The sequence below is a fragment of the Papio anubis genome, chromosome 11 (assembly GCF_008728515.1).
Source record: "Papio anubis isolate 15944 chromosome 11, Panubis1.0, whole genome shotgun sequence".
Lineage (NCBI taxonomy): Eukaryota > Metazoa > Chordata > Mammalia > Primates > Cercopithecidae > Papio > Papio anubis.
In genome coordinates this window covers 47,046,792-47,067,389 of record NC_044986.1, presented here as the reverse complement: position 1 = coordinate 47,067,389, position 20,598 = coordinate 47,046,792, and the positions used below count along the sequence as shown (strand labels likewise).

At 37.9% G+C, this 20,598-nt stretch overlaps 1 long non-coding RNA gene across 2 annotated transcripts in view; it reads right to left on the bottom strand.

Annotated features, from left to right (window-relative positions):
* Positions 1 to 20,598, bottom strand: part of LOC103887630 — a 49,404-nt gene that overhangs the window by 8,427 nt on the left and 20,379 nt on the right. The gene's annotated exons all lie outside the window — the stretch shown is intronic.

The following is a 20,598-nucleotide window of genomic DNA, read 5'->3' as shown; positions in this document are numbered from 1 at the left end:
GAGGCGGAGCCTGCAGTGAACCGAGATCGTACCACTGCACTCCAGCCTGGGCGACAGAGTGAGATTCCGTCTCAAAAAAAAAAAAAAACAGTGGAATGCTTTTTGAAGACTCAATTTCAGTGCCAATTATATGACAGTACCTCCAAGAGGCTATCTATGCTCTGAAGCAGCATCCAATATATGATACAGTTTCTCCCATGGCCAGGATTCATGGGTCCCAAGAATCAATTGATAGAAATGGCACAACTCATATTACCCCTGGTGATATACTAGCACAATGGTTGCTTCCTATCCCTGCAACCTTATGTTCTGCTGGTATACACGTATTAGCTCCAATGGAAGAAATATTTTTACTAGGAAACACAGCAATAATTTCATTGAAATAGAAGTTAAGACGACCATTAACTAGTCACCTTGGGCTCCTCCTGACTCTGAATTAACAGGCAAGGAAGGGAGCTACTGTGTAGGATGGGGTAATCAGTCCTGGTTACCAAGGGGAAATTGGACTGCTGCTACACAAGGGAGGCAAGGAAGAGTATGTCTTAAACATTGGAGATCTTTTAGGGTGTTTCTTAGTACTACCCTGTTCTTTGATTAAAGCCAATGCAAAACCACAACATCACAATTCAGGTAGGACTGCTAAGGGCCCAGACTCTTCAAAAATAATGGGAATTTTACTTGGTTGTGTTTTTTGCCTACCAGGCAAAGAACCATGACCAACTGAAGTGATTACTGAGAACAAAGGAAATATGGAATGTATACTAGCAGAAGATAGTTACAAATGACAGCTATAACCATGTGTCTCCTTACAGAAATGAGGACTGTAATTGTTATGAGTATTTCTTCCTTATTTTCTTATAAATATGTTTGTATGTATATGTGTATATATATGTATTCATGTATGTATCTGTATATATATGAAGCAAATATTGTGTTTTCTTCCTCTCTTATTCCCTTATCATCTAACATAAGATGTATTAATAATAGTTGAGTTTATATCACCATATTTAAGTTATATTATGAAGAGTGAACACCATCAATTTGAAAAATCCTGTCAGGCGGGGCACAGAGCCTCACGCCTATAATCCCAGCACTTTGGGAGGCCGAGGCGGGTGGATCACCTGAGATCAAGAGTTCAAGACCAGCCTGACCAACATGGAGAAACTCATCTCTACAAAAACACAAAATTAGCTGGGCATGGTGGCGCATGCCTGTAATCCCAGATACTCAGGAGGCTGAGGCAGGAGAATCACTTGAACTCAGGAGGTGGAGGTTGCCGTGAGCCGAGATCATGCCATTGCACCTCAGCCTTGGGAACAAGAGCAAAAGTCTATCTCAAAAACAAACAAACAAAAACAAAAACAAAAACCTGGCAATATCAAGCGTTAAGAAGTGGATCAGCTTGAGCTCTTATACATTATGATGGAATGTAAAAATGGTACAGCCACTTGGAGAAGAGTTTGGCATTTATCTATACTTGCCATGTGGCCCAATAATCCCACTCCTAGATATTTATCCTGGAGAAATAAAAGCTTATATTAAGCATAAAAACTCTTCTGCAAATACTTACAATAATAGTATTCATAACTACTCCCACCAGGAAATAACCCAAATGTCCTTCAGTACATGCATGTGTAAACCATAGGTACATGCATGCAATGGAATACTACACAGTAATAAAAAGGAATGATCAATACATTCAGCAATATGAAGGAATCTCACATGCACTGTGATGAGCAAAATGTTATATACTCTATCATTCCATTTATATGGCCTTCTGGAAAAGGCGAAACTATAAAGATGGAGAACAGATTAGTGGTTATCTAGGGTTAGGGTTGGGGAAAGGTTCTGACTACAAAGCAGCAGCATGAGGGAATTTTTTGAAGGTGAAGCTAACTGTTCTATATCCCGATTGTGGCAGCAGTAGTTACAAAACTCTATGGATTCGCTAAAACTCACAGAGCTGTACAACAAGTAAAAAGTGAATTTTAATGACATATTTTAAAAGTATCATTAAAAGGATTTTAAGCAAGGTAATATGTTTTAGAATGAATCAGTGTGAAGAATGGATTAGATCAGATGTATCAAACACCAGAGACATGAAATTTGCCTGGGGCTGTTGCATTAATCCAGTAGCGATTAAGGTTAACTAGGGTAGTGATAGCGAGGATGGAGAGAAGTGCATGGGTTTGAGGGTTTGAGAGACACTACATAGTAAAATTTGCAGACTATGACGATTAAGAGATAATACTCATGTTTTTGACTCAAGCAAGTGTCATTCACCAGGACAAAACTGGATACAGAAAGATTTTAGAGAGAGAACAGTTGCTCAGTTTGGAATACATTAAGGTTTGTGATATAATTGTGTGTTTCTAGGCAGATAGTTACACAGTACCATGGCTGAACTAAAATACTTCTCTTCTATCCAAGTAATGGTGCTGAGGAGTGACGTAATATACTATAATTACATAACTGACATTTCCAGGAACCCAAAGCAGTTCATGAAAAATGCAACGTGTATCTTCTCAGTTCATTGAATTATTCCTCCTGGAAACATTTTCAGCTTGGGACCTGGAGCCTGTTCACATCAATTTGTTGTCCACACAAAGGTGCAAAAACTGATGAGTAGAGTTTGAATAACAAGGGCAATTACTTAGTCCCCGACAGTAGCTTGAATCTCTAGCTCGTGCCAGTTTTCAGCTCCACTGAGAGCATGCTCTTCTGCCTAAAGAAACAAACAATGCTGAGAGGAGGACAGATGTTTTCAAAAGTCCTTGAAAGCCTTTCTCCAATAATGTGGCTAAGGTAGCCTTTAATTTTACAGCTCAAGGACAATGAGAGAAAACATATTTGCCTCTTGTCACATAATATTTCTCAGTAGGATTAATTATGGTTGTGGTACTTAATACTTCAAATCACTGGTTGGGTTTTTGTTCTCATTAGTGCTGAAAGAATTGATATGATGCCTGCCCTGCAGATCTAGATGTTGTCATTTTCCCACCACCCCTCCCAACAAAGCAAAAAATGAGCCAGTTAAGTATAGGGGTTCTCAAAGCCACAGATGACAATACTTGGTCCTAAGTTGTTTTGAATTATTTTAATTGTTTCATTTGTATAGATCTGGTCTTCAAGAAAATCATGTCCTTTAAGAAGCATGTTTGCTCTTTCTGTTGACTCCTTCCCTGTCCTTTGTGCAGTGCTGGATACACATTCTGAATTCAAAAAGTACCAAAAAAGTACTGTGATATACAGTAATGAACCTTAAAATGTTCTTGGTTGAGCTTTACTTTGAGTTAATGTTTAAGTCTCCTTCTTTCCCCATCTTATCGCCTGTTCCTATCATGCTCTACCCCGGACCCCAACTCACAAACTATTTTTTTTTACTTCTACATCTCTTTGTCTCACTCTTTCCCAGGTTCCTAAAGGCAAGGGGGAGCCTGTTACAAATCTTAGAGAATGAGTTAATTTCCTTATGACAGATGTTTTCAATATGTCTCAGAGCTCCAGCTGATCCTAATTGGGATTTAGAGTTTGCCTGATTGTGAGGAACTAGTGGTTTCACTGAGAGTTGTCCTTTTTAGAGAAGTAGGGGAAGGATAACAGGACCCAGAGGATAAAATTTTATGTGTGCATAGGCTTATGGCAGAGGGGAAAGTGAAGCAATAAGGAGAACAGGATGGCATTGGTTCCCTAGGCCAGAGCCTAGACTAGGTCTGATTCCTGGGAAGATGGAAAGTTATAGTAGTTGTGCCATAAACACAACTACTTATAATAATTCTTGAATGACTTTATGAGTCATAGAACCCAAACAGAGATGTTTTGTGGGAAAAGTAATCAATTCTAAGCCTTCCTTTACTACCCTAACAGCTTTCCACAAACATCACAAAAGGAGCTTCTAGGGTATGACTCTAGGAATTCCATCCTCATGAAAACATGAGACTGAATAAGTAGGAGATAATCAGGTAAAGACTTGGGAGGGTCAGGAGGACATTTCAGGCAAAACAGACGTCTTAAGCAAAAGCACAAGATACAGCTCAATGTTTGAGAGAATCTCAAATAACTCATTATTGATGGAGCTTGATGTTACAAGACATGGAGTAGCAAGTGTAAGAATAAAGAATAGGCAAGTCCTGCTTGCGATGCCTAAAAGCTGGGATTCCATCTTATAAGCCAGGGATTGCCAACTCTAGTCCAGTGGTTGTGGCTGCCTGAAGGTCTGAGTGAAGAAGTCTGGGGTAGCATTTAGACTCAACAGGATCAGAGGCAAGAGAGGCAAGTGATAGCACATATGCGAGGTTTTGATGTTCCTGTTTTGGCAATGAGGAGCCATTGATAGTTCTTTGCCCCCAGCAAATGAGACCTCAAAGGCATATATTATACAACATCAGAGTATACTTATTGTTTAATAAATTTGGCCTTTTTTAAGATCCTGAGAGATCACTGATTATTTTAATCACATATATTGTGCCCTCCTCATTCTGTCAAGGTCTTCTGGTAAGGTTGAAACATATGCTGATTTAGCCAATAATATCAGCCCTTTCTGAGTCTTTAAAAATTGATCTGCACAAAGTTGAGATGAGGTCTATAGTCCTTAATCCTTCCATTTCAGTGTGACCTGCAAACTAATGAGTCTCTCAAAAGTTGCTTTGAGTAGATCTGCCAATTAGCAAATCACTTTATTATCTTAGGTGCTAACCCCAGATTAATTCCATAAACTTGACTTCTCATCTTTTCTGTTTTTACTTGGGTTCTCCTGAGATTTTAAGTAAAGGAAGAATCTCCACTTAAATATACTCAATAATAAACTAGCCAAACTAAAAGAGAGTGACTTAAAACATTCTATTACTTTAAAAGTTACCTTTAATACTATTATATAATGCAGATGTTAGAGGGAGGAGAGGGCATCACTAAACCTGACTTTTGCAGGTTTGAGGTACACAGTCTGGAGATCTCACTGAGCAATGGTATATTGAACTGTAACAGAATTTCAGAGGACAAAGTATGTAAGAGGAACAGACAACTGACTTAGATTAGCAAAATGTGGCTCTGGACATGTGAAGCTCAGCTTGTATTATAACATTCCAAAAATATATATTCAGAACTGATCAATTGCCTGTCCATAATAGCTTCTTTTTAAGTACATTATAAATAAAATTTTAAGATTTTATCATATAGTAAATAATCACAAATTTTTAATATTATGGTAGGCTTTCCTTTCCATCCATATTTTTATCTTTATTGCTCACCACGGAGGTTCCTGTTTTTCTTACATTTCAGTGCATAACATTGGATATAACTGTCAAGGCTGGCAAATTTTAATTTTTTGACTTTTTAATTTTTCTCAATTATTTGGATACTCTCATGCTGCCAGCAGTTTTCTAGAGTTTTCCATTTGGGTACTCCACCCTTAGCTCACAGATTGCACTTGATTCCTCTATACCAGCATCCTCATCATATTGGCTTTCATTCTAAGACTTTTTGCTCACTGTAGCAAGATAGCTGCCATAGTCCAAGCATCATTATCTCACATGACAGTATCCCAAAGAGGAAGAAAGGGGACAAGGACAAAGTGTAATTTCACCCAATTTTATCTAGGGGAAAAAGCTCTTTGAGAGGTCATGCAGGTGACATTCCATTACTTTTCATAGGCCAAGAATGAGTCAAATGGCCATGCGGTGCAGAAGAATATAGATAAATGAGTATGTGGCAGAAATGGATGGGATTGCCAAGACTAAAATAACCAATTCATAGCTCTTCCTTTTGAACTAGACACATGGCTCCTCCAAACAATTTCTAGATATTATTTATCAAGAAAAAAACTAGGAATGGCTTTTGGCCAGGCAATCAAAAATTTCTGACACATTACTCCATTAAAGGAATGGATATAATGTGGCGGTGAAGGGTTTTCTTGATTTAGAAATTTGGTAGATAATAGAGAATGGTGGAAGATGAGCAAGTTGAGTTGAGAGAAGAGAGATGATTTTCATTTGGGGCTCATCAAATTTGAAATGCCTGTCGTGCATTGAGGTGGATGTGTCCAAGAAGATGGGGGACACAAGGAACCAGATCTTAGGAAAAAGCTGTGTGCAGAAGAGAGACTTGAGATCCAGCAGTATAACTAATGATAGTTGAAGCGCTAGGTTTGAATGTAACCAGTGAGGGGAAGTATAAAGAGACAGATGACAGAGGAACTAGTATGAAATGCCAATAAATAATTTAAGAATGGGAAAAGAAATTCAGATATGGAACGCAGCTTGGAAAGATATGACAGAGATAAGAGAAAAACCAGATGGGGGTAATGTCATGAAAATCCACAGAGACTTCCAAAAAAGGACTGAAAAAGAGAGTCAAATGCTGCAGAAAAGTCAAACAAGATGAAAGTAGAAAACAATGAGACGACTTGGGCAATTAGGGCATGTTGTTGCATAGCAGTATTTTCAACAGAATGATTAAGAAAATAGCCAAATCATAGTGGGTTGAATAGCAAATGAGAATCAAGGAAAAGGAGAAAAGTATTTAACTAGTTACCACACATACACTCCAGTTGTCACTAAGGTTTATGATATCTTAATTTTTAAAAAGAATGAAAACGGTAGAAATGTTAGTCACTATGATTTTTTCTGCATGCCTTTTCAGCATAATCATCGATAGTATCTAATCTGTCTACCCACAGACAGATGTATGTATTTAGTATGCATGTATGTATTTAGTATGAATTTTTCAATTTCATAAATACTATCATTCAACTTGAGATCTAATCCTAATTTCAATCCTTACTAGCTTTGTGACTTATGTGGTTCATCCAAAGGTCACACATCTAGTCTGTAAGATAATTCAAAATCCATATTCTTCACAATAGAGAATTCTGGTGAGCCTATTGAAGTGAGTCAGTTCCCACTTAATAAGTGACAATGTGACTTTAATTTTTCCACATGAATCCATCTACCTCCCCTTCCACAGTGCAACAGACAAAATAAGGGATATGAGAGAAGATATTGAATATATATATATATACACACACACACACACACACACACACACATATTCATAATATATGTAGTTATAGTCAATGTTATTCATATATATCCAGAATTCTACCAGAGATAGAAGTAAAGAGGGTAGTCTCCATATTCCTGAGGAGGAGAAACTCGTTCCCTCTTCCCATCCAACTATCCCCTCTCCTAGAATTTCCAGCCAATTATAGCTGAGAAACAGATAAACTATTAAACAGAGAAGCTCTCCAACAAAGGGCTGTGTGAGAGAGGAGTGTAACTCAGTGGTGCCAATAATATAAATCCATCACATAAGGCCAAGCATGGTGGCACATGCCTGTAATCCCAGCATCTTGGGAGGCCAAGGCAGGTAAACTCCTTGAGCCCAGGAGTTCAAGGCTAGCCTGGGCAGCATGGTAAAACCCTGTCCCTACAAAAAGTACAAAAAACTAGCCAGGTGTGCTGGCACCTGCCTGTGGTCCCAGCTACTCAGGAGGCTGAGGTGGGAGGATCCCTTGAGCCCAGGAAACAGAGGTTGCAGTGAGCTGAGTTGCATGCCACTGTACTCCAGCCTTGGCAATAGAGCAAGGTCCTGTCTCAAAAAAAAATAATAAATAATAATAAATTAATTAATCATATGCAGACTTCACTGGTTGTGATACACTCATTGTTAAGGCTTTCAAAATAGCATCATCTTAGATAATAAGCAGTATGTTAATTATGTCATTAAAGTAAAAAATGTGGGGGGAAAGTTCTACACATTCATTTGAAGTCAATCATTTATATTTTAAATGGTTGAGATGTGTAACTTAGGAAACTTTTGCATTGAAATAGAGCAAACAAATTATTACAAAGCATTTCAAAAGGAAAAAGATTGTTATCTGAAATTTTGGCTACTCTTTATTGGTTTTCCATAGCAATTGGCTTGTCCTTGCATTTTACTTTCTCTCTTCTACTAGTGAAGAAACAAAAATGACAGTAGCTAATGCCAGGTCCTTTGAGCTGTTGCTCTATAACAAAGTAATTTAGGGAGGCAGAAAGGGGATGGAGTCAACTTTTATGAGAAAACTGCTCATGTTTTCCTCTCATAGAACTTTTCCATTCAGATGTTTTATGACAACTACAGTCTCTAAGGACTAACTCTACAAAGACTGATACTTTAAAATAAGATTTCCCTTATTACTTAATCATTGCAATCTGACAATAAAACCATCCGCCTGTAATGAGCCAGCTCTGCAAACCACTCAAGTCCAAAGAACTGAATGTCTGAAAGAACTCATTGTGTTATCCTGGGATGCCAAATTTGACTTTCAGACAGAAACTTAGTGTCTGACTTTTCTTATACCATCAGTGGGATAAGACACTTTCCTACTTTTTTTCTCTACTATGGGCATCTAATTTTTTTTAATCTGGTTTATTTTACATTAAATGATGAAATAATCATGTTCAGAAGCCCTTAGGGTAATATAGGTTTTCACATGTGCTAAACTGTTGCTGTTCTACAGCCACAATAGCAATTATTTCTGAGATTTATTGGGCTGTTATGCTAGGTAGTATGCTTCATATGCAGTTTACTCTTGAATACATGCAAGAATCTTACAGAGTAGGAAATATTATTTTCTTTATTTTACAGAAAAGAAAACTGAGGCTGAAAGCCATTGAATAAGCTGCCCAAGTCAGAGTTACTAAGTGGCAGTAGTAGGACTCAAACTCAGGTATTTTGAGGTCAGAGTTTAACAGTCCCCAACCCTTATTACAAATAAAACATACAAACATAAATTACTATAATCAATGAGAACTCTCACTTAGAAGGCCACATAAATAGTTAATAAGTTAATGCAGGCCGGGCGCGAGTGGCTCACGCCTGTAATCCCAGCACTTTGGGAGGCCAAGGTGGGCAGATCATGAGGTCAGGAGATCGAGACCATCCTGGCTAACATGGTGAAACCCTGTCTCTACTAAAAATACAAAAAAATTAGCTGGGCGTGGTGGCGGGCGCCTGTAGTCCCAGCTACTCAGGAGGCTGAGGCAGGAGAATGGTGTGAACCTGGGAGGCGGAGCTTGCAGTGAGCCTAGATCGTGCCACTGCACTCCAGCCTGGGCGACAGAGCGAGACTCCGTCTCAAAAAAAAAAAAAAAAAAAAAAAAAAAAGGTTAATGCAACATCAAAAAGAAGACTAATTAATATTTATTTAAACAATATAGAGCATTCAAGATATCTGTAAATATGAACTTTCTTCATTTTTAATATATGTTGAAAAATAAACAAGAAATTAAGCAGATGACTTCAGGTCAGGACTATTTTAAAGGAACCAAATCTTGGTAAGTAGAGCCTGTTATACTAAGTACTAGGGAAGTTTTGAAACACATTTGCAAAGGAGAAGTATTTATGCCCAGTTCATTTAGTTTTTAAAGACTCAATTAAAAAAATAAAAATATTCATTTTGTTATTAGTGACAGACTTTCTAAATAAAACATCTGTTTCCTGAGCTGATGCTTCATAACCAGGTTAACAGGATCCTTGTGTCACACATGGTTATAAAATGACCAAGTGAAGGTCTATCATTGGCCCATCCATAATGGAACAACACAGTAAGACCAAAGTCATGGTCTCTGTAGTGCAGAACTTCATAAGTTTGATTTTGTTTAAATTTGAATAAACAACGTGTTTCCAGTCGCTCTTATCTTCAAGTCAGTGATTAGCAATACATTTGAACTTTTGCCAATTTTACACATAGAATCCAGTATAAAGTTTATAGTTATAGTCATAATGAGCTTCCTGTCTTACCTAAACTAATAATTAAAAGTTGTCCCCAAAATAATTTTCATCAGGCCATTTTATTTTTTCTTCTAGATCATTCTCAAGATGGTTCTCCTCCTAGGGGAAGGTAATTCCTTCTTTTGGGAAGATTGGGGTATGAAATATCCACCATGCAAGAAAATACTTCAATTAGTATCACTTGACTCAGAAGAAATTGCTCTGATCCAGTGGTCAACCATACCTCTGTTATTCCTCTTTCCCTATATGTTCCCTTAGGAATGCCAAGCAACTAACTAATATTGAGGCTCTAAAGATATGCACCTGAAGCGGGCAATGACAAGACACTTTCCATCTGTACCAAAGTTCTGACCTGGCCAGGCATAGTGGTTCATGCCTGTAATTCTAACATTTTGAGAGGCTGAGGTGGTGGGTCACTTGAGCCCAGAAGTTTGAGACCAGCCTGGGCAACATAGCAAGACCCAGTCTCTACAAATCTACAAAAATTAGCTGGGTGTGGTGGTGCACGCCTGTAGTCCTAGCTACTCAGGAGGCTGAAGCGGGAGGATCACCTGAGCCTGGGAGGTTGAGCCTACAGTGAGCCATGATCGTGCCACTGCACTCTAGCCTGGTGACAGAGCGAGATCCCGTTTAAAAAAAAAAAAAAAATCTGACTGGGGCAGGAGGAAAGACTAATTCAACACAAAATTGTAAGAGAAGAGACCAATAGTCGATTGTAATTGAAAATATACTAAAACATAAGAGCTAAATCATGAATTTTTCATCAGAAAGGCCTAGATTTTCATCCTGGCTCTACAGCTTAGCCGTGGGGGTTGCTAATAAACGAAAGAGGAAAGGGGACTATGACCAGTGAACTGAGTCACATCCTCACTTTGTATATCTGAGAATATTAATTCCTGGTGTGGCAAAGATATGAAGGTGAAAGAAGTCTCAGTGGGCATAGAATCATGAAGCCAAAGTGCTTAGGGGATGGAAACCAGGTTCAGAAAAGTCCCTGGGAATGAGAAAAACAATATGCCTGTGTTCAAGTCTTCAGGGAAAGGCCAAATAGGAGGATGTTAAATGAGGGCAGGTGACATCAGTGCTAATTTGAAGATGGTGGTTTTAAAAGAGGATGAACTTCTAGCATGGAAATGGATAATAATACTAATATCCAACATATAATTAGCATTTGAAACCAGCTAGAAACGAAGTGCTTTATATGTATCATCATGTTTAAGCTTCGCAGTCTTGAAAGGCATATACTCTCCTTACACGTACTGTACTGATGCAGACAGGAAAATCCTAAGAGTGGAAGTACTTAGCCCAACGGCACAGAGGTTGTAAATGGTGGAACTGGGATTCACACCCAGGCTGATTCCAGATCCTTTTCTTTCACCCACAGCCATACTGATGCCTCCATATAATAAATCTGGGGAACAATGAGAGAGGCATGCTCTAGTCATTGAGGAAGGGGCTTTCTCTCTAATGACAGTAATGAGCTGCCAAGCTTTAGGAAGGATAGGAAGAGATGGGAAGATAAAAATGTAGAGGATAAGAGGAATGTGACAGGATAAAGTTATTAATTTGTGAGGGTTCACAGCTTTCCTCCTTTTCTTTCCTCTGATCTCTGAGGAGAGCAAGCACAAGTCATCAGAGAAGAATTATATTCACTAAAGGGACTTTAATGTGAGCAAAGAAAATCTGGGGGCTATAAGTATCATACAAGAAGAGAGCTTAGATTATATGTTTACTTTTGGGGAAGGTTGATGGAAATTGGGATCAGGAGAGAGGAGAGGGGGAGTAAGTGAGAGTGACCACAAAGTTTACAACCCAAGCTAAGGCACTTTTGCAAGTGGAAAGGGGTGGCATTAATTTTTATGATGAACCAACAGGTACAAAGCCCTGGACATTTGATCACTCTAGCCAAAGTCCCCTCTAGTCACCTCTTGGTGCTTCCACTGTCTGTTGAAATTAAAACAGTAAGACCCATCCTGAGGTTAGACATGCTACAGAATCCAACGGGGAAGAAAGTTTGATCAGAGTTGGTGTGGACAACCTTGGCCCCACTAAAGAGAAAAGATTGAAATTCGTTTTCTGGCCATGTTTGTGTGTGTGTGTGTGTGAGAGAGAGAGAGAGAGGAAGAACATCTTTATTTATTATTTGTATAAATGTGTGGGCTATAAGTGCAATTTTGTTACATGCATAGATTGCATAGTAGTCAAGTCAGAGTTCTTAGAGTATCCACCATCCAAATAAGGCATGTAATATCCATTAGTAATTTCTCATCATCCAGCCCCATCCCACTCCCTCACACTTCTGAGACTCCATTTCACTAGTATTTCACTCTCTAAGTTCATGTCAGACCATGATTTTTTAAAATGCAAAACCACTTCAGAGCTGCATTAGTGGGTAATGGTTTATGGGTTTTACAGGAGTTTGTACTTAAAAGAGTCCATATAATACATGAGGACATAATCAAAGTGAGGCTGGTAGAGGGCAAGGGGATAAAGTTCTTGTGAGAACAAGAATGAAAAATAAAAGTACATGGGTGGACCAGAAAGAGGGTGAGGGAACAGTTTAAATTGTAAGAAACAGATTTAGGTTCCCCTGCAGTAAGTTTTCTTGTAAAATACATGCTGGAATAAAAACGATGAGATGGATCTCTAAGTAGCTTCTGCTTATAAAAACTTATAAATAGCCATGCCGTTTGGCTTTGCATGGAGTGAAATATAATTCAGAGACTGGAAGCTTGTTTACAACTCAGCATAACTCTAGACACTGGGTTGTCTGCTCCCCCTGGGCAGCAGGGACTTCTTGTTTCCTACTTTGCCGTGATTGTAACTCAGCCACCCTCTCTGCCTCTGCTCCTTTCTGTAAAGTCATTGGCTTCCGCTCTTCCACTCAGGATGTCCTCCTTTTATGGGTCTGGCATGCAACATCTCCAAGGCAGAGGATCCAATTTGTTCATTCACCCACTATCCAGTAGACAGCCCTGCTGGGAAGATTATCTGTGTTGGAAAGCTTCATGTGCTTCTGATTAGCCTGCAGACTAGCTGTACTTAGTTCAAATGCCTACCCTTCATCCAGTATCTATGATCAAGGTCATGCGATCACAGCAAATAGAATGTGGTTACCCATGAGATGGGGACACCACACTCTCCTAGATGTCCTACCACCTCTCCAGATACTTGTCTGTGTAGTCATTAAATGTTAGCTATCCTTGAGGTTGAGGCTTAGGCCTTTTTCTCTTTTCCCACTATCTTTCTCCTTACATAATGTCTACCATGCCCATCACTTCAGTTCACACACATGGGTCAGTGATTCCCAAATGTATATCACTTGCCTCCATCTCTCATTTGAATACCAGAGATGATATCTAATTGCCAACTTGAGTTTTCCCCTTTTATGTCTTCAAGGCATCTCAAATGCAATATATTCTGGACTTCACTTATGCTATTCTCCCTCTAACCTATCTGTCCATCACTGTCTATTTAGTTACAAAAGCCTCAAGGAGCCATCCTTGACATATCCTTCTGCCTCAAACCTCTTTTCAATCTACCTCCTGGCTCCATCAATCTCACTTTCTCAATGCCTCTAAAACCTATCCACATCTCATGCTCTTTGCAGCCACCACCACAGTTCGCAGTACCACCATTGCTCTCTTGGGCCACTGCAGGGGCCCTCATATTGTTTCCTGTCATCTACTCTGGCCCCCTTTCAGTTAATTCCCAATACCACAGTCATGGTGAGCTTTACAAAAGATAGCTCCTATCAGGTCACCTCCCCACCTTCCCACTTAAAACCCTTCCATGATTTCCTATTACTCTTGGAATTGTGAATGGCATCTTTGATGTGGCTCTGCATGTCTAGTCTAGCCCCTGTCTACCTCCCAACCTTCGTTTTGCATAATGTTTCTTTGTTCCAATCATTGGCCTCATTTCAGACCCTTGAGTATGCCAAGAACTTTCCTGCTACAAGTCCTTTCAATGAAATAATCTCTTGCATGAACAGCTGGACACTGTCTCTTCATCTGGATAACTTCTATCCAATCTTCAGGACTCTGCTTTTCCTGATCCCTGTCCATGTTAGGATCCTTTGCTATACAGTCTCATAGGTCCATATTTCTGCTTTTGAAAGGTTACATTAAGGATGTGATTGTTACATTTTTTATATTTTCTCACATATCCCCAGACTTTAATATTCATATTAACTAAGATCATATCTATTGTTATTTACCATCATATCCCCAAAGCCTGGCACCTAGTAAGTGCTGAAGAATATATTTTGAATGGATAGATGAATGAACAAATCCTCAAGAAACTACCAAGGGTCATTTCCTTTAATACAGGACTCTAGGAATGATGCACTTTCTCGTTGAAGAGTGTCTTAGTCCACTTGGGCTGCTATAACAAAATATCATAGACTGTGTGACTTTAAAACAATAGATGTTTGTTTCTCATTGTTCTGGAGGCTGGGAAATCCTAGTTTAAGGTGCTAGCAGATGTGGTACCTAGTTCACAGATGGTTATATTCTCATTGTGTCCTCCTATGGTAGAAGGGGCAAGTGAACTCTCTGGGGTCTCTTTTTTGAAATCAGTAATCCCATTCATAAAGGTTCCCCTCTCATGACCTAATCACCTCCTAAAATTCCCACCTCCAAATATCACCATATTGGGAGTTAAATTTCAACATATGAATTTGGGGGAAGGGAGACACAAATGTCAATCCATAGCAAAAGGATTTTCAGCATGTTTCTCACTCAAATTAGTCTAGATTTCTCTTAAGATAAGGTAAAAACAAAAACAAAAAACCTTTAGGTCTTACCCACTAGAACATTACTGTGGTATTAACAAAGTTCGATTCTTATATTCAAAAATGTTATTAACCTGAGGGGGGGTGAAGGGCAGCCTAAGCTTCAACTTGAACAGAAATTTATTTTTAAAAGCATGAGGGACGCAATCTAAACAAAAAGGAAGTCAGTAATTAGAGACTTTGGTTAGAGGTAGACCCTTTAGTTGTAATTTTAAGGGCTTCTGTGTAGGGAAGACAATAGCAGAGAAGAGATTTGAAAATTTTCAATCCTAACTGGAGGCTGGAAGTACAATATGTTGTGAACAACATTTTCCAATACCAAAGACAATAAACCAAAGACAATAAACTAAGCAGATTATATAGCAAAAATATAAGTGAATTTAGGAAGATTTAAATATATTAATATATGACAAATTCGTAATTGGCTGACAAAAGTAAACACATTGTAACTATAACTTTTGTTACAGTATTTTACTCTACAAAGAGCACATATGTCTCTTACTCAGAGCCAAATTATTTTACAGTGTTGATATGGTATGTAAGCACAGCATCAAAAACAAAAAGCACCAAAGAAAAGATTAGTAGCGTTGATGCTGGAAAAATGTCAAACTTCTGCAAGTCACACACAAATGCACACAAGCGAAACAACAGAAATATTATTAGCATGGAAAAGAAAACTACAAACTAATCAAAAATTGGCAACACAAAAAACATGAAGAGTTGGTGTCTCAAATATAAAATAACCTTTTAACAATCTATTGAAAAAGACAAATATCCCAAAGGAGCAGTCACCAGATCATACAAGCATATGTTTCAACAAGGAAGAAATAGATATGGTAAAAGAAACAAATGTGTAACCTCACTAATAATTTTTTTAGCCTGCAAAATAAAACAATACAATATTAATTGTACAATTCTCGTACTGAAAAACACTCAAAAAAATAAAAATACCCAATGTCGGCAAAAATGCTGAGAAAATGGGATTCTCAAGTACTCCAGGCAGCAATAGAAATAAATTGATTTAATAATTTTGGTGAATAATCTGACAGTAAGGGTCAGATGGCCATCTTCACATTTTGTCCTTGCATGGTGTAAGGGGCGAGTGAACTCTTTGGGGTCACTTTTATAAGATAAAATAAGTCAAATATAAATATGCATAACACTTTACCTAGAAATTTAATCTGAGGAGATAATTGGAAAACTATAAAGAGGTGTTAAGAATAAGGATGCTAATTTCAGCAATGTTATAATAGCAAAAATTCTAAAACAACCTGAAGTTACAATGATAAATTGGCTAAATAAATAATTATGACATATGTGTGTGTGTGTGTGTGTGTGTGTATGTGTGTGTGTGTATATATATATATATATATATATATATTTTTTTTTTTTTTTTTTTTTTTTTGAGACAGGGTCTCACTCTGTTACCCAGGCTGGAGTGCAGTGGCACGATCATAGCTCAACTGCAGCCTCGACATCCTAGGCTCAAGCGATCCTCCCATGTCAGCCTCCTGAGTAATTGGGACTACAATTTTGTAGAGACAGGGTCTTGCACTTTCTTGCTATTACAAGTGTGAGCCACTGCTCCTGCCCATGATAAATATAGTCTATGTAAAACACTGCAACTATAACTATTTTTATGATAATTTATATACAGTGACATGAAAAATGTCTTTCATTTATTTGATAGAATGCATTTTACAAAATGGCAATTTCCAAATATATATCTATATATCTCTATAAATATGCATATTATAAAATGTCATTTTCCAAACATCTATCTATATCTATCTATCTATAAATGTTTACATATGCATCAAGGAGTCTCAAAATCTCAAGAAAATTTACCAAAAGGTTAACATAGATATTTCTAGGTAATGAGATTATAAGTCATTTTCTACTTTATTTCTTTCTATATTATTTAAGAGTTTTTTTTAAAAAAGCATTATTACTCTTATAATTAAGTTAGAAAAGGGGAGTGTAATATATACTCAGTTAATAGTTTTTAAAAGTGTGAAGATAAGTCATGCTTGTTCCTATAGCAAGCTACATTTTGTTACTTCGGTCATTTATTTTTCAGTCATTCATTTTTCCCAAAGCAGAGAATTTCCATGCTTTGGAGTGCACTTTCTTTTCCAAGAATAGTGTGATAACTCTACCGTGCCATCTAGTGTTCAGAACTTGGGATGTCTTGAAAAAGGTTTGCAACCAAAAAGAACCATTCCAATTCACAATTCTATAGGCAATTTGAGCAAAACAAATACATCTTTTTAAAAAGGTCACAGAGATTCATTATGAGTGTATATCTAGATCAAAGCCCAGGTTGCAAACCCTAACAGCAACTATGTCCTTTCAATTTAGTAGTAATTGAAGAAATCACAAAAGTATCCAAAGCCTAAGTGATTAGATACTAATTTAAACTGATAGTGGAAAGGGGAAATCTCTGCCCACATCCTTATCATACACAACACCCACACAGACACATACATCCACACACCTCTACCACTACTACCATCACTGTCATCACCTGCAAAAGTTGAGAATCAACCAATTTTTAAAAAAAAGATTACAAAACCAAAGATTCCATTTGAAGATATATCCAGAGCCTACTTACTTTTGCTTAAGGGTTGAAAAACACAAAAGGTAGATAGCAGATTTATTTCTTCCTGTCTCATCTTCACACTTTAGTACACAAAGAAAGTTGATGTTTTGTTGATAGCTTCGTTCTAGGTTCATCTGGGAATAACTTAATCAGTACAACTAAAGTAGAATCATAAATCAGTCAGGCAAAAATATTTATTTTATACCTATATGCCAGGCTTTTTTAGGTGTTAGGAAACTACTTGAGGTGTCAGGAAATAATTGTTTAAAAAGATAAAATATCTGCTGTCAGGGAACTTATAGAGTAGTGTTAAGTTTATAAACTTAGGAAGACTTTTCCAATTTGAAACCATGTATCAAGTTCCTTACAAATGTTCCTACCATGTGAGTGATAATTTGATTTCTGTGATTTTATCCTAAATAAATAATACAAGAAACTTATTTCAGCAGTATATTATAGTTGTACATTGTAAACAACCTAAATGATCAAGATTAGAAGGTTGATTAAGAGACGAAAAATATTCAAGGAATGGAATAATATGTAGTTATCTAAAATGATTTATCAAAGATATTGAATAGATTTTACAAATATCCATAATCTCAAATGAAAGAAGAATAAAATGATGATATGCAAAAGATCAGAAGTTCTTCTGCAGACAAGGTAATAATGAATGATTCAACCTGTCAGAATTTCAGTGACTGTCGTCAACACTGGGCATGGCAAAGTCCCAAGGCAAGGATAGATAGTGGAGCTATTCATGATTCACAAGATTCTCTAAAGCAAGTCACTAATACTGTGACAGACACATAGACAAACAAGTTCCTTCATATTCTTTAGAGTGAAAGTTGGTACAAACTAGGTGTAACTGCACCTTATCAAACCTTCATCACTCAGAATGAGGCAGAACTGGGTAAGTTTGAAGAATGTGAGAATACTTCATGTTAATAGCTGCCTGGAAACCACATATTGGGGCAACAATAGACCTCCCTCCCAACACCATTTTTCTGAATATTTTAATATATTGGGCTACTGATATGGTTTGGCCCTGTGTCCCCACCCAAATTTCACCTTGAATTATGAATTCACCTTGAATCCCCATAGGTCAAGGTGGGTCCAGGTGGAGGTAATTGAATTATGGGGGCAGTTTCTCCCATGCTGTCCTGGTGATAATGAGTGATTCTCATAAGATATGATGGTTTTATAAACCTATGGTATTTCTCCTGCTTGCACTCGTTCTTTCTCCTGCTGTCCTGTGAAGAGGTGCCTTCTGCCATGATTGTAAGTTTCCTGAGGCCCCCCAGCCATGCAGAACTAACCTCTTTTGTTTGTAAACTACCCAGTCTTGCGTATTTCTTCATAGTGGCATGAGAATGAACTAATACAGTGGCCAAGAAAATCTTGTTTCCTCTCCTATAAAATGGAGTAGTTGTGATAACTGCTAGCCACATGCAGAAGACTGAAACTAAACCCCTTCCTTATACCATATACAAAAATTGAGTTAAGATGGGTTAAAGACTTAAACGTAAAACATAAAATAGTTTTTTGTTTTTGTGGAAGATAACAGTGGAAATACTATCCTGGACATAGGTCTTGGCAAAGATATCATGATGTGAAGGGATGGCCTGCCCCTCCACACCTGTGGGCATTTCTCGTTAGGTGGAATGAGAGACTTGAGAAAAGAAATGAGACACAGAGACAAAGTATAGAGAAAGAAAAAGTGGGCCTAGGGGACCGGTGCTCAGCATACAGAGGACCCACACCGGCACCAGTCTCTGAGTTCCCTCAGTATTTATGGATCATTATCTTTACCATCTTAGAAAAAGGGAAGTGGCAGGATAATAGGATCATCGTAGGGAGAAGGTCAGCAGTAAGATATATGAATAAAGATCTCCGTGACATGAATAAGTTTAAGGAAAACTGCTGTGCCTTGATATGCATATGCAAACATTTCCATAAACCTTTTTAGAGCATAAAGAGCAGCATTGCCGCTAGTACATCTCACCTTCAGCCCTAAGGCAGTTTTCTCCTTTCTTAGTAAACAGAACATACAATCGGGTTTTACACCAAGATGTTCCATTGCCTAGGGATGGGCAGGAGACAGATGCTTTTCTCTATCTCAACTGCCAAGAGGCCTTCTTTCCTCTTATACTAGTCCTCCTCAGCACAGACCCTTCATGGGTGTCAGGCTGGGCCACGAGCAGGTCTTTCCTTTCCTACGAGGCCATATTTCAGACTATCACATGGGGAGAAACCTTGGACAATACCTAGCTTTCCTAGGCAGAGGTCCCTGCAACCTTTGGCAGTATACGTGTCCTTGGGTACTTGAGATTAAGAGAATGGTGATGACTTTTCACAAGCATACTGCCTTCAGGCACTTGTTTAACAAAGCACCCCTTGCACAGCCTAAAATCTGTTAAACCTTGAGTCACCACAGCACATGTCTCTTGCAAGGACAAAGTTGGGGGTAGGGTCACAGATTAACAGCATCTCAAATACCGAACAAAATGAAGTCTCTTATGTCTACTTCTTTCTATATAGACACAGTAACAGTCTGATCTTAAGGTGGTTTGATGATGATGAAGAAATCAAAAGCAATTGCAACAAAAACAAAAATTGGCAAATTGAAACTAATTAAACTGAAGAGCTTCTTCACAGTAAAAGAAAATATCAACAGAGTAAACAGACAACCTACAAAATGGAAGAAAATATTTGCAAATTATGCATCTAACAAAGATCTAATATCCACAATCTTTAAGGAACTTAAATAAACTAGCGAGCAAAAAACAACCAACCATATTAAAAAGTTGGCAAAGGACATGAACAGATACTTTTCAAAAGAAGACATATAAATGGACAACAAGCATATGAGAAAGTGCCCAATATTACTAATCATTAGAGAAATTGAAATAAAATTCATAATGAGATACCACCTCACACCAGTCAGAATGGCTACTATTAAAAAGAAAAAAAAGAAAACACAGATGCTGGCAAGGTTGTGGAGAAAAGGGAACACTTATACACTGCTGGTGAGAATGTAAATTAGTTCAGCCACTGTGGAAATCACTTTGGTGATTTCTCAAATAACTTAAAACAGAATTACCATTTGACTCAGCAATCCCATTATTGGGTATATACCCAAGGGAATATAAATCGGTAGACTGGATAAGGAAAATGTGACACACACACACACATACACACACAATATACACCATAGTATATACCCCAAAAAATATAAATCGGTAGACTGGATAAGGAAAATGTGATACACACACACAATACACACCATGGAATACTACACAGCCATAAAAAGAATGAGATCGTGTCCTTTGCAGTAACATGTATGGAGCTGGAGGCCATTATCCTAAGCAAACTAACAAAGGAACAGAAAGAAAAAAAAAAAAAAAGCCACATGTTCTCACTTATAAGTGGG